This window comes from Buteo buteo, chromosome 13 (assembly GCF_964188355.1).
Source record: "Buteo buteo chromosome 13, bButBut1.hap1.1, whole genome shotgun sequence".
Classification (NCBI taxonomy): Eukaryota; Metazoa; Chordata; class Aves; order Accipitriformes; family Accipitridae; genus Buteo; species Buteo buteo.
The window spans coordinates 15,847,760-15,862,625 of record NC_134183.1 but is presented as its reverse complement, the minus strand read 5'-3'; positions in this window follow the sequence as shown (position 1 = coordinate 15,862,625).

Below are 14,866 nucleotides of genomic sequence, written 5' to 3'. Positions count from 1 at the left end.
TAGTGCTTCACCAACAGCTTTCATGGGGAATAGAGATACAGCTGGCTTGGATTTATCATAGTCTTCCTCTCTCATCTGTGTCCTCTTGAATGACCAGCCAGGCTCCAGTGCTGAATTCCCAAAATTGAGCTCAGGGAAGAACAGGGGGAAAGTGAGCTGGTGAATCACATTCATGTGCTTGCAGCCCATAAAGTTGGAGGACTCTGGTTGCTGCATGACATGTCACTGCTGAGGACTGTGAAAGGTTCTGGCCAACCTGCTCTAGATCCAGGATCCCACATCTCAGTGGGCACAGGAGAGACCATGTTGTTTACAACTTGCTGTAGAAGATGCAGAGCTGCTCTACTCCGTCTTACTCTTCCCTCCTCCTAAGCCAAAGCAAAACTTTAAAACCAAAAAGCCCAACAAGGAAAACTCCCCTAAAACACAAAGGAGTTTTTTGACTCACTTCTCCTCCTCAGATTTTCATTATTTCCCATGGAAAATCCACTTCGCCTGTGGAAAACTGCTCTGCAGAAACTTCCATGTAGTTAAAAACTAAGAAAACAACTTTTTGGAAAATGGAGTGGCACTAACACTTTTGCTAATTCTGACCCAGCATAAGGCAGCCAGATGGGGCAGTGGGGATCAGAGCAAGGACCTAAACAGCTGGATGTGCCTCTGCAGCAGGAGGGGAGGAGAAAGCCCAATGTCCCAGCTTATATCTGAGCAGACTTGCAGATAAAGGTCTATCAAGCAGATATGGAGATGTGCTGGGGCCACTGGGCTGTACTGGTATCCAAACCCATGCTAACTGCTGTTCAGCGATGGACTAAAACAGAATCGACAGCAGATGTGTCAGACTGTACTTGGCTTTCTTTAATCACAAGAATGATGGAAAAAGTAAACTTCAAGCCAAGTACTAACACAGGTCTGCTAGGGGGAAACTCCAAAGCCCAGATCTCCCAGGGCCCACAGCACCAAGAAAGCATGGGGAGGACAGCCCTGCTGAAGTGCGGTGTCAAATTTAGCAGATACCTACCCAAAAGCTGGGGGCACAGTCATGTGCAGCTGTAGGTGTGTTGCATCTCCATCTGCAGTATGGGCTGTGGGCTGCTGAGGTGATTCTGAGACCTGGACAATTCAGGATCGTCATAGAATAATAGTGTATTAATTTTTTTCAGGTCTTTGCCTTAAATTCCAGCGTGGAGGGCCAGATCCTCAATTCAGTGTAAAACAACCTCACCTAGCACACTGCAGCTGAGGTTGTCCAAGGGACTTCAGTGGATCCACAGGGTTTATGGCATCCAGTGGGATCTGCTTCTACAGAGCTTTTAGGCGAAGTGCAAGTCTTCAAAAGACAGCAGCAAGTGCCTGGGCAGTCTGGTACTTCCCTCCCACTCCATCCTGAGTAGCCCTGTGCTACTGGTGGAGATTGACTCTTATTCCATCTACCTTGACATGGCCACAGATGCATGAAGTGATACAGTTGTACAAGAAATCCAGCTGGCTGTCAGTCCTCAGGAAATTCATATGCCATTTGTTGGGCTGTCATTATTCATCCCTGGAGGGGTAACAATACAGGGATCTCATTACACTTCCTCTGTGTATATTTGCTTTTATACTCCTTTGTTTGAGAACATGCTTGGCAACTCAGTTGTTCAAGTATTATGCTGGAAAATACACAGTATTTATGTATCAACAGTGAATAACAGTCTCCAGAGAATCAGAGGGATGCAATTCCAATGGTACAGTATGGGGGATGCAGGGTGAGGGGTCTTGCACAGGACCCCTTGGCCTAAGGAGGTCAATGTGCTGGGACTGGGGGTATGAAGACTGGACTACCTGTGGAAAGGGAGTATATGAAGCATTTGTTGAGTGTCTGTGTTGCCATTTGTAGTCACCAGTGAAAGGGATTAACCCTTGTGCTCACCTGTAGCTCTCTAAAGATGAAGCCAGCAGTCCCTGTTTGGGTCTGCACAGAAGACCAAGCCAGGATGTCATTGCAGAAGGTCACATTCAGAAGTTCTGGCTATTTCAGGGATTCAACTTCACTTTCTGCCCTTCTCAAGGAAGAATAATGGTGGAAGACTTTGATCTTCTGGGTGTTTCTTGGCATTTTGCAGGCACTCTAAAAGATTTATAATGAGATGCTTTTCCAATTCTGTACAATCCCATTTTCAAAAGCAACTTGGGCTCTTGGCATTCATTTTCCTACAGAAAGCTGATGAGAACTAGGTTCCTATGGCCTCTAGCTTCAAAATATAAAAACAATTTGCTTGCACTGGCACTGCTGGCAGTTAGATGCCTAACAAGGATCTGGGCTTCTGGACCAATCATTTCTGAAAATGTTACCCCAAACATTTAAACCCCAGGTGCTTGGGCAGTTTCTCTGGTTCTTCACAGGTCCACAACCCTGTTAGGAGGTCATCTAAAAAGCAGAAACAAAATCCTGCATTTTGGGAGGCTTGGTTTGTGTTCCTGGATTGTTTGGATGGGGTGGTTTTGGCAAGTTGCTTACCATGTCTGCATGCCTCTGTTTTGTTTCCATCCTGAAAGCAGAGCTCCTGGTTCTGCCTTAGCTTACCCTGATGGTGGTGTTAATTCTGGTGCAGCACTTGGATACTACGGCTGGATGCATGTGTATCTCTCTTGCTGTTCCCCACCTTCATTCTCCTGTTTAAAAGTGTAAATAATGATGTGTCCTGGGAATAAACAGTAAGTTCAGGAAAGCTTATAGGTTAGAAAAGATTGACTAATTCTTGGCAAGGGCAAGTTGGCATAGCTGTGTTGACTTCAAGGGAGCTGAATTGATTAATGTTAGCAATGTGGCTGGCCCTGTTTCTCCAGATGTTCTGGTGAATGCCTGTGGATAATGAACCCTGTCTGGAAATCTGCAGAAATGTATGAATATTTTGGGGGCAAAGGGGGTGCTATATGGGTTACTATGACCAGCTCCAGGCATGGCTCAATGCAGGGCAATAAGCAGCCTCACTCTGCTTGCCGAGGCACAGAATGCTGCCAGAGAGACCCTAATTCAGCTGTGGACAAAGCTGTTGCAGCCACTGCTGAAGGTGGTTTTATCAAGTAAGTGATCGTAGCTTGCTGCTTCTCAGTGTGTGTGTGTGTGACATAAACATCTATTATCTTCATTTGTAAAATTTCTCTGTGGCTCACCTCAGGGCAGATACTTCTGAGAGCTCAATTACAGGCAGTTAGTTGCTTGACAACACTTCTGGCAGATGCTAGCACAGTGCAGGCACTGTATCCCTGTCAGACAGCAGATCTCTGTGTTTATTAATGTACTGTCATCAAGCGGTGCCTAAAGTCACCTGGGAAGCTGCTAAGTTTCTCAACAGGATGGAAGGAGATGCAGCCTAGAGCACAAGATCCTTGTGACTGTTATAGAAGGTCCCAAGAGGTCTTTGGCCATACTGGGATGGAAGGGCAGCATCCCCGTGTAACGAACAAGCCTTGTCCCTGAAGATTCTGCCATTCGGACACAAGAAACTTCATCCCTGCACTACAAGTGCAAAAGGTGAAGCGACTTAACCAAGGACATGCAGGAAGCCTGTGGCAGAGCTTGCAATCAAAGGTGGATTCCTGGCCCTCAGCCCACAGTTCTTGTTTACAGCATTAAAGCAGATACAAATCCCATCTGAGGACTGGACCTCTGCTCTCCTGAGGGATCAGAGAGCAGAAACTCTCTCCCCGTGCCGGAGCCACCAACTGACACAGTCCCTCTGGTGCTCGAGGGGATGGTCCCTGCTGCCCTTTACCTCAGTGTCTCCCCACCTGGTGCGTGACTATGGCAAGGAAGGATCTCTGTGGGCTTACAGCACCCAGATGATGCCTTCTGAAGCAGCTCTCTAGCAACCTCCTGCTCTGCTGACTGACACAATGAGGGTAGGAAGGGGCTAAGAGTCTCCTGATAGTGATCTGGGATCTTTTAAAGTTTTATTTATTTAAAGAGACTTTCATTCCCCTTCTAAAAGGCAGTGGAAGGGCTCTGCATGGCCAAATGGCAGCTCCAGTGATCAATCAGTTCCTCCTAACGACCAACATCCTGCAGCGGTGAAGGGTCACAATCAATCACTACCTATTATTATTACATGATGAAATTGTAATTATGGGAGGGAAACACTGCATTACGCTTTCACATCAGTCATCCCAGAGCTGCACGCTTAGTTGGCACCTTTCAGTCAAGTTCAGCGAAGTACTTAATGAAGGTCTATCACCCAGATTTTCCCTCCCTGCCAACAGGCATACCTGCCTTCTGGTTCGACGCAGGCAGGAACTGAGGCAGAAACAAGGTGAGGGGAAAGTGTGCAAAAGAGTTTATTGCACCAAAACTCTTCCGAGCAAATCCTTCAAGTGTCCTTACTGTTTCACTGGTGCCACAGTATTAGCCAACTTGTGTCCTTGGTTCTAGACGAATGGTCCTCGCATCTGTGCAAATAGGAATTATTTCTTTTTGCTGGCAATTCTAAACAATTTTTTAAATGAAAATAACTTGAATTTCTTGGCAGAGCATAAAGCTTAAAAACAAGAAAAGAATACCCCCCTGGAGTTCTTGTTGTCCCAAGATGAATTATTTTGCTAGAAACAACCTAAAGCTCAGAAGTACCTCTTTTGATCAGCACAGTAAAAAGAGTTTAATTCTGTTTTGAAAATACCTGAAAAAATTGCCTTTAGAGACTTTTTATATATGAGAGAAATGAATTAAGTATTTTATAGTCAGCCAAAGAAAATTTTTGCTTAAAATATTGGTCAGAAGCTTCCATCTTATTTCGAGGGGGTCAAATATCTGTCAGAAATGAGCCCTTTGTAGGGTGGTTGGATGGATTTAGATGACCTCAAGGTCCCCTCTAGACTATCTTCTGTGACCCCGTGACATTAATCTCTGTTCTAATGGCCTGATCATCAATTATCACTGGAAAAAGGAAAATGTCATTTGATAATACCTCCTTGGAAGCGTTTGCACAGGCTTCTCCCTCACCCTCACCCATGCAGTGCAATGCAGGAAAGGGATGTGGGGCACACCTGTACTGATTTTTTGGTTTCCACTGAGGATTGTTGGGAAGTTGCTGCAAATTATGTTGGGGCTGGATATGTTCCTGTACTGCCCTGGAGCACAGGGAGAATAAAATGCCCATCAGCAGCAAAACCAGCAGTAACTTGAGAGCTGCTCTGGTTGCATGTACATGAGTAATCCTTTCTCTCTTCATCAGAAGACCACAGCCAATGTAACATCTCTCTTTCTCTCTCTCTTAAAGGAGAATTTAGTCTCCAGCCCCACTTTTCCCCATGGAGAAGGCTCCTAACAATGGCAGAAATCTTCCCTGCCCTGGTGGGGTGACTTTTTTCCTTCTCTTTCTGCCCCCAATTGCTTTTATATTCACATGATCAATCTTTGCACTGTCCTGTTAGGTGCTTTTGTGATGATAAAGGGTAGAATCATTTTTTTCTTATCTTTTCTTGATTGTTTCCTCCTATCTCCCTCAACTGTAATTGAAGAAAACTTGTTTGTGAAATCTTCAGCACAAAGGTGGCAAGGCTGGGTTAGAAACAGTGGGTTTCTGCTGCAAAATATCCAAAGTGTCCCATGGCTGTCTGTGTGTGGAGTAACCATGCACTGTGCCAGTAAAGCTAGTACTCAGGCACTTAATCTATCTGTCAACTTCTCTTCATCCTGAAGACTGGACTCATGTTGAACTCCTGGTAAGCTCTGCCTCGGGGACGATGCCATCGGGCTGGAGAAGGCCCTGAGCTGCTGGTCCAAAAAACTTTCAAAGTGTTTCTTATCAGAGGATAAGAAACTTTCTAAGCACAGAACAAACCAGGAGGAAAAAAAAAAGAAGCATCATTGAGACAATCTTCCTCTTGCAACAACTACTGGCAGTTATCATGTCCCCTGGCAAGGGAGTCTCTCCAGTTATTCTTAGACAGACCTTGTTTATAAAAATGTTAGTACGGAGTTCACAATAACAGAACCTTAATCGACCTGGAGTGTGTATTAAATAAATAATAAATGGAATAAAGTATCAATGAGTGGTGTCTATAGCAGACATCTGTTTTCTCACTGGCCTGCAGCCATACCTTTCTGGGCTGTGATCTCATCAGCCAAGTGAGATCAGCCAAGTGAGGTCAGTGGAGTTCAGCTCTTGGATGAATATAAGCATGTGGATGGCAATGCTAATGGGAGTTGTGTGCTGGTAGGGCAAGCATCTGGGCTTGCTGTTCACCAGTACCTGCCCTGCCTGAAAGCAGAGGGAATGACAGGCAGGTCATCAACCTCCTAAGGATCATCTCCTTGAAATCCTAGAACCACTGACAAAATTCAGTGGGTTAGGTGTGTGCTGCACGTGGATTAGCAACAGCTTCTGTCTAAAGATTGTTCCTGAAAGTTATGATATACTTCAATGTTTTTATGGGGTGCTGAATGGCAGAAAGGTGCCAGAGTTGTTTCTTGGCAAGTGAACAGCATAAACACCCAAACAAATGTCGATCAGGGCTATTCCCAGGAAGGAGCCAGCGGTGTAGCAGATTTCGGAAGGGTTTTAACAAAAAGGAAAGTCAAGGTGTGTTTTCATAGTGATAAAGCAGTTTCAGATGGAACTGACTGATGTTAGTGGGGCTTTGGCAGTGAATGAGAGGAAAGCAGCCCATAAGATGACCAGATGTGGGCTCTGAATCTGCCTGATCTACAGGAGGATAGTTTTTGGTTTGGAGAAATAGATTCTCCTGTCTAGAGCACAGGTATGAATAGATGCAAAGGTCTTCCTTGAGGTGAAAAAGCAGTTTTTTCAGTTTTAGCCCCTTATTCCTAAAAGTAGAGTCAGCTTTACCTTCAGTGCCCTTAAAATTATGGAATTGCCCATTGTAGGCGGCCCATAGCTGTCAGTCCAACATCCCTATTCTCTGCATGCTGTGAGCAGAACTGAACACATCTTGCAATGTGAAAAATAGTGTCTGGGTTGCAGCTGGGGTGGGTGGGGGGAAACAAATCTGCTGTCCCAAACAAAATATCCCCTTTCAGGCTAGAATTTCCCTTCCCTGGCTCCCACAGCTGCCCACTGACTGTGCTGGCTTGGGGCTTCCCCTGGGCTGAGCAGAACACTTTGCTGCTTAGCTGCACTTCAAAGTGCTTTTCCTTCCTGCATCTGCCCTCTGCCATCCCTAGTGCCATCAGCTACTCAAAACCAAGATTTCTTTCCCATCACAGAAGGCTACTTGGGAAAAGTTGCCAGAAAGGCAGCATTCACTGGGCTCAGCCCCTTTTCTCCTATCTGGTTATCTCTCCTTTCCACTCCTTTGACTTGCTGGCATGGCAGCTTGCCCAAGGCTGTGTTTCCTGCATAATGCTTGTTTTTTGGGGGCAATGGATAAAACACCTGGCATAATTACACTCATTCAGCCTCTTTGGAGGAATGCTTTGGTTTTGTGAAGAAATGAGGTTGTCTTGTCCAGCCAAGCTTGGACTCTTGGGCTGCCCCAGCACACAGCAGGATGTGTGAGATGGTATGAGGTCCCGCTGTGCTTTTGGGGGTTTAGTGCTGCTTTCAGTGGTTTAGCTGGAGCCAGAGCCTTGTTCCTGACACATCATTTGAGCTGAGTAATATCTTAAGTGATTCTGAGTCTATCTTTGCTGTTTGAAATGAAGGCATGATGGCAGGGTGTGTGTCTGTTTTGCTTTGGATTAGCCTCTACTTCTGAGGCCTTGATTACACGTGGGTCATGATTTCTAGAGTCCTTTTTTTTTTTTTTCTTGCAGGCTTTAATGCTAGAAATGGAGTTAAATTAGAGAGTTGAGTTGCATATATAATAGTGTGTGTCCTTGTGCTAGGGACTTAAGAGAAATGCCAAATATAATGGATTTCATGATAAAAACTGCAGAAAACAGTAGTTCTGTGTGTTGACAGCTCCTGGAGTGGAGCAGAAGTTGGGTTGATGTTATCATCTACTTAATTAGATGTTTTGAGCCCGAAAGACTTCACACTGGAGATGTCACTGGCTGCATGTAGTTTTAAGGGAGGGTTCATAAGTAGTATTTGGCGTTTGAAAAAGGCCAATTAGTCTAAGTGACACTTCAGCCAAAATGACAGAACATGAACGATTGCTGGGAGACGGGTTGCTAATGGGTGGCTTTCAGTTCATGTATGTCTGCTTCAAAGCTGTCAGAAATCTTATGTCGAGATGAGCAGTTTCTTGTTTCCACCTCCTTGGTGTATTGTGGGGAAATGGCCGTTCCTCTCCGGTCTGCTCCAAAAGGTGCAGACACATACCTGCCCCGAGTGGGTGGAAATGGAGCCGACCTGCTGGCGGTGAAGGGTCAGGACAAGCTCCAAGGGGCTGAGCAGAGAATTATTCAAAGTTCCCTCAAACCCAGGGTCTACCCACTACTGTCATGTTGAAATACCTTCCCTTTCTCCTCCATGGTTTTCCACCTTCACCCAGCTTCTGCAGCCCAGATGGTCTCCCCTCCGCAGCCCCTTTGGTACTCAGCACTAGAAGTCCTTCCTCGCTAGACATGGGGTCATTCTGCAGCGAAGTGGCAGGGCACATGGAGAGCAGTACCTAGGCATCAAAGTCCTCCTCAGGTGTTTATCCCTGCTCTTGTTGGAAGAGGTCAAAATGAGACACCTTCATACCTTGGAAGACCTGGGTTAGAGCCCATGAGCGGAGCGGGACTGGAGACTCTTGGGAGAGCTGGTCTCTCCTGGCTGCTGAGACAGGTGGCTCTGGAAGTTTTGAGTCTTGGAGATGGACATCTAGGGAAAATGCAGGTCTTCGTTTTGCCAAACTGATGAGAGGCAGAGCAGGGCAGCTCCAGGTGTTCTATCTACACTGCGCGTGGGGGTGAGTCAGGCCAAGAGGTGTACCCACGTCAGGCTTAATTCGATGTAAGGAGCTGTGGAGATTCACCAGTCTATGAGGGAACGTGAATGCTCTTACAGGATGCTCACCCACAACATGGCCACTGTTTTTGGAGGAAAACTGTCACACGCTGTGTCACCTTGATGGGAAACAGCAATCCGGCAGGACCCAGCACTGGAGAGTCCTCTGCAAGAGCCATGCTTCAGCTCCTAAGCGCTGCAGAAGTGAAAATTAATAGGAACCTCAGGGCTGATGATGATCAGCTCTTGAGGCTGATAAAACTCCACCAAGGTTATAACCCAGCAGCCAGGAGAGACAGCAGTGAAGCCTGGGGGGGAATAGAGATGGTGTTCCTCCAGCACAGAAGTAACAAATACAGCTCAGGTGGGTCCTTTACCTTCCTATGGCACTGCGCTGAACTCCATAACCTCCCACTTCTCCAGAAACTTCCATTCAGGCCTAATCTTCCTTTAAATTTATCTTAATTATTAATGCAACACATCTGTTAGAAATCATATAGGCTCAGAGTAAGGGAAGGGATTAGGATAAGGTTTTGGGTACATTCAAAATGCTTCCTGTATTTAGTATTTCCAGTACTGAAATGTTTAAATGAACAGAAAGGTTTTTCCAAGGCCCTGAGTCATCAGCCCATTATTGAATTTAAGGTACACTATGACTAATTAAGATTTAGGATATTGCATTGTATATATAAGTCCCCTTCCTGTGCTTGCACGTAGCAAGAGACACCGTGTCAGAAAACCTTCACGGGTCTCATCTGCCTGGGCTGTGTGCTGCGGTTTCTGGACAAGTCCCTGAGCCGGGATCAGATGCAAACCCCGAGGGGTTTGGGTGTCCGTGTGCACACACCGAGGCAAGGCTGGGGTCCCAGGGAGAACGTTTCAACCCCAGATCTGCCATTGGCCTTAGCAAATGTCTTACTATTCCCAGCCCTGCAAATGGGAATCCTTTTTTAGGCTGTCACAGAGCTTTCAAAGGCTCTTGCCTTTTACTAGTGAAAAAGAGCTAGAGTGTAAGGGTGGACAGCACGACCGAAGAGGAATTGTACCTCCAAAATACCAAGGACTGAGCCAGAAGCAATTTTATACAGCTGTGGAGTCCTAAATCCATGCTTAGGCTCCCTCGGCAGTCAACGGAAAACTGGGGATGCTTCCAAAATGTGGCTGAGGTTAGCTGTCTGTGGAAGCATAGACCCAAACGTTAGGTATGATACATCTAGGCCAAAGCTAATTATCTCAAAAGGAGTAATTCTGCTGGGTGTAAGTGAAATACTGTTTGGCTTGCATTTACATGTTGTCTGAAATCATTTGTCAACAATCTTCTGTAATTAGATCTTGATTTAGGCTAATCATTATATGCCTTGTTAACTCAAAGCGTGTATTTAAATCCCGATTGAACATAATAGGACACAAGCACGTGCTAAAGAAATACAAAATACTTTTAGTGGCTTCACAAAAACACCGAACTGAAATACTCAGCCTTTTTACTGTTTCAACCATTCTTTCCACTGACAAAAAAAAAAATCCATTAATCAAATATCATGAGCTGTCTCCAATTATTTTGCCAAGCTGGGAAATTAGTGAAAATTCCACTCTGGAAATGTGAAAGCAAAATGCACCAGTACATTAAAGTGTTTTAAAGCCACTGCTGAAAAAGTGGTGACATGGTGGCTTTGTTCCAATTTTCTATCTATGTGTTGTTGGTTTTTTTTTACCTTTTGTCCCTACAGAAATTCCAGGACTGAGTCAATTTTGCAAAAGTCACTTAGATTCCACCAGGACTGAATTTGCAGCCTTACTAATGTAATTAACAACTATTAAGCAAGTGTGTGCCCTGAGCAGCTTAATAGGAAAATCTAATAATGTTTCCTATTGGAATGTTCCCTGTTAAATCGTCAAAGTGCTTTAGTGTATGTTTTCTGTAGGCAGCATTGTTTAATGGAAATGTTACACAAATTAGTATTAGGCCCTTGGTGAAATGGGATCTTTAATTTAATTTGATTTTACAGCCAGGATGCAGAACGATTGCTGCTTTGGCCTTGCCAGCGTGCAGCCAGGCAGAATTAGGTTTTGCTGGGATCACCTTTGTAATGACTCCTCCATAGTTCTCGCCTACAGAGCGGCCGAGGCTCAGTTATTAGCTGAGCTGTAAATGGCATTAATAATGTCCTTGTGGAGCAATAGCATGGCAGGATGGTCTCCATAAAAATAGGAATCCTGTGGCTGACCAGTGTTTTATTTTTTAAGGTGGGTAATAAAAGAAGAAAATGGAAAGCTTGTGCCTTTGTTTTTGTTTGCCCTAATGGGTGATGGGAGCGGAGGTGCAGATGTTTTTATAAAGCCCCGCTTGTTCCATGGGAGCTGCTGCCCGCCCCGCTTTCTGCTTGCTGAAACCCCTGTTGAGTTCGCTCGGGATTTTAGCAGTGGTGGTTAATGGAGCAGAGCCAGTGCCGGAGCTCCCTGGAGACCCTCGAGCAGAGTTCCCTCCCTGACGTTGTCCGTGTCCTGAGGTTGCAGAGAAAACAGCTGGATCTCCCGCCGAGGAGGGACAGGCAGGACAGGAGAATACAGCCACTGTCTGCACTGCTTGTGTGGTTCCCATCACCAGCCGCGAGTGCCCATACCCGGATAATGTCTCTATCGTCCCTCTTTTACCCCTGGGGGGACTGAGCTGCGAGAAGGGCGATGCTCCCGGCCCCTCGAACCTGGCAAAGTGGTGAAATCCCAAAGAAAAGGAGCTGCTTCTCTTTTCTGTAACTACACAGTCTTCTTAGGGAGTCGGCTGGATTGCCGGGAAGGATGCCAGGGCTAGTAAATGCCCAAATTTAGCCTCTTCCCTGCAAAATCAGTGTAGCAAATGTTCACACTGCAAAAGGGAGATGCTGGGATTGGCTCAGGCTGGGGTGGTGCAGCTCTGAGACTTCAGTCTCGGCAAAATATTAACTAAAAAGGCAAGGTTTCTTCCTCTTTTAGTTGTTTCTCTTCTGGAGAGAAGAAGGGATGAACATCCCCCCGGATTTGAGGAGAGCAAGGAGGGCCATTTGTTTAGGAAACTCACTGAGATGGTGCAGCGTATCTGCAGTTTATATGTAAAGGGAAAGGTCTGCCTCTCTCTTCTGGCTGCTACTTTAACTCTCCCCAGGAGGAAACTGCCAGGCCAGGGGTTCTTAAATTTTTCATCATGCAGGCAAAGCTGTTTCCTTCCCTAGCAAGGAGAATATCTTCTTCAGAGCAGACTGATTAATTCTCTCCTATGCGCCATCTTGTACTTTGGGTCTCGCAGCACAGTTCCTGCAGTCCCTTGTGCAGCGTCGGGCGCTTCACAGATGTGTCTGAAGTCAAGGTCTCCTCCAGGAGCGGCTCCCGGTGTAAATCAGGCTGATTGTGCCGCAAGAATAGCAAATTACTGAACACTTTGCTGAGCAGCCCCCTTCAGCTCTGCTTCCCTTAGAGCACCAATGTGCATGCAAGCAGAAAACCCTGGGCTGTCCAGCCAGTATCCAGGCCAGCCCTGAGCCCAGGATAGCCAGGTTTGGTTAGGATTTAATTGCAATTTCCCCTAAAGCACTGGCCCACCAACCCACCCCTACATGCTATAGTGTCTGAGATTCTCTGGGACTGTCTGTCTTCCCGAAAAGCCCTGTGAGCAAGGCAGGGGGTTTTCTGGGTATGCGTCCCCTCCTGAAAAAAGGAGCTGAAATGAAGCTGCGAGCCCAGGAGCACCCACAGGTTTCCTGGCACAGCGAGCTGGGGGCTGGGAGCCAGCTGCCCTGATCTGAAAGAAAATCGGACTTTTCTTTCAAAAAAAAATTGATCGGTGGGGGAATTCTGACAGACAAAATTTTCTCGCTGGCTTTCAATGGCATTTAAACAAAGCTAGATCTAAATCAATAGCATTGGTATGTAAGGGCAGGGGAATAAGAAGGGGGGTAGAGAAGGCAAATTATTTTGGTAGTTCTCGATGGAAAATGGTTTTAACAACAAACCCATTCTGCCTGCTTGTAAAACAATGAACTTTAAATCCTGGTATCCTCTGAGACAAAAGCCCCTGAGCAGGGGCTACTTTGACCAAAATTATCAAACAAGGAACTACACTTGTGTTGTTGCCATTACCAGCTATGAGTGCCTGTAGCCATATAATGCCTTTACTGTAGACTTCTGCTGTTGCAAAGGAAAAAATAATTGTTGGTTCCTCATACTGATGAGTCTGTAAGACCTTTGCTTCTTTTTGGTGGTGGTTTTTTTGTTGGTCGGGTTTTTTTCCCATGAATATTAAAGCAGTTTTCAGAAGTTGGCTGGGATCACTTCCACTTTAAATTAGGGAAACTGAGGCAAAAATGGGGCTGTACCTTGCAGAAGATCATAAAATGAATAAATGACAGAGTTTGGGGTAGAACCCAATTTTTTCCTGCTTCAGGCTGGCTGTGCAGAGACTTGAGAGGGCACTAATGGTGCTTCCCTGGAAGCACAGGTCAGGACCATTTCGCCCACCTGTGAGCCAAGCTCTCTTCTAGCAGCAGGGCCATATGACCCACTCCATATCATTTAACTAACAATTTATGTCTTTGCTGAAATGCCTTACACACAGGCAGATCTGGCAGTAATGGTACTTGATAAAATCCTTCAATTTTCTTGATTTGGTAATTCATGTTAGCAGTTTAATGCCTTCATGGAGCATGTTTTCATACTGTCAGCATGAATCATGTGGAAATGATGGATGAGATGTTGGGTCCTTAGCAGGAGTAAGGGCAAGAGAAGAAGCTGCCTTTCTTTTGAAGTATTTGGCTCTTATTTGCTACCTGCAAATGCAAATAGTCATACTGGGACTTCACTGGTCATGAAACGACTTGGTCTAGGAGCAGCATAGGGAGAGACCTTGTCTCATGCCTGTGGTGTTGCTATCTTGGGTCCTTGCCCACGTTATGCTTTTCTTGGTTGAATATTGCCACCCAAGTAATTTAAATTAATTTATATCTTACGGGACATCGTGTTCCCTGAGAGAAAGCTTTTGTGAGTGCTGGGTGAAACAGGGATGGTGGGTCAGAGGAGAGTGCTATGGCAGTGTGTGTGCATCCTTGCTGGTGTCATCTGGACGTGCTTGTCCTTGCCGCACATCTACTAAAGGCATGAGATGGCTAAAGAAACATGATCTCTGCAGGACCTCTGAGTCACTTCCATAAATATGAGATAAGAAAGTTGCTGTTCGGGAGGAAAATTAAAAGAAACTGTTGTCTGGGGTAGCAGGACACAATGTACCAGCCGCATGCTGGCCATGGCACATGTTGTGGCTGTGGTTAAAGCTCTCCAAGGAGATGTTGTTAGTGTTTGTCCTTGCAGAGGTTGCGGCTGACCTTCCTGATGCAGGGTTTGGAAGCTGCCATGGTTTGAATCTTCCTGTGATCTGGGGCAGGGAAACTAGAAGTAGAGGAGTGAGAATAGAGGATGGAAGGTGGAAAAGAAGAGAGAAAGTGGAATATTCTGCTAGTTTTTATCTGCACCAAACCCCTAGTCTGTGTGTTTGCTGTTTGATTTTGTCAGAGATGCTCTCGTCACAAAGACTTTGTTCTGCAGGGACAGTATCTGGGTGATGCTGATATGAGCAGGAGTTTTGGATTTGCGATGGGCTATCTGGTTTGAATCAAATAAAGAACCACTCTGAATCCTGCCCAAAACACAAACGAAGCCTGCAGCATGTTAACAAGATGAGAAAGTCTGGCCAATTCATTTAATCTGTTCCAGGCTCCTCTTGGCTTCCAGGTGTTCATCTCGGATCACAAGCCAAAACATCCTGGGAGAGGCTCTTGCTGTCATATTTCCAGCCCATCTGATAAGGCTCGCGCCTCTGAGCCGGCATGCTGCTGCAAGATTCCCGCTCTGCCTTAGCCAGGGATGTTAGGTTAGGGCTTCAAGACCAGATCCAAACTGTAAATGTAAAAATAGAGGTTGTGTCAACCAAATGCCTCACCAACTGTAATGCAATTGACCTCATAACT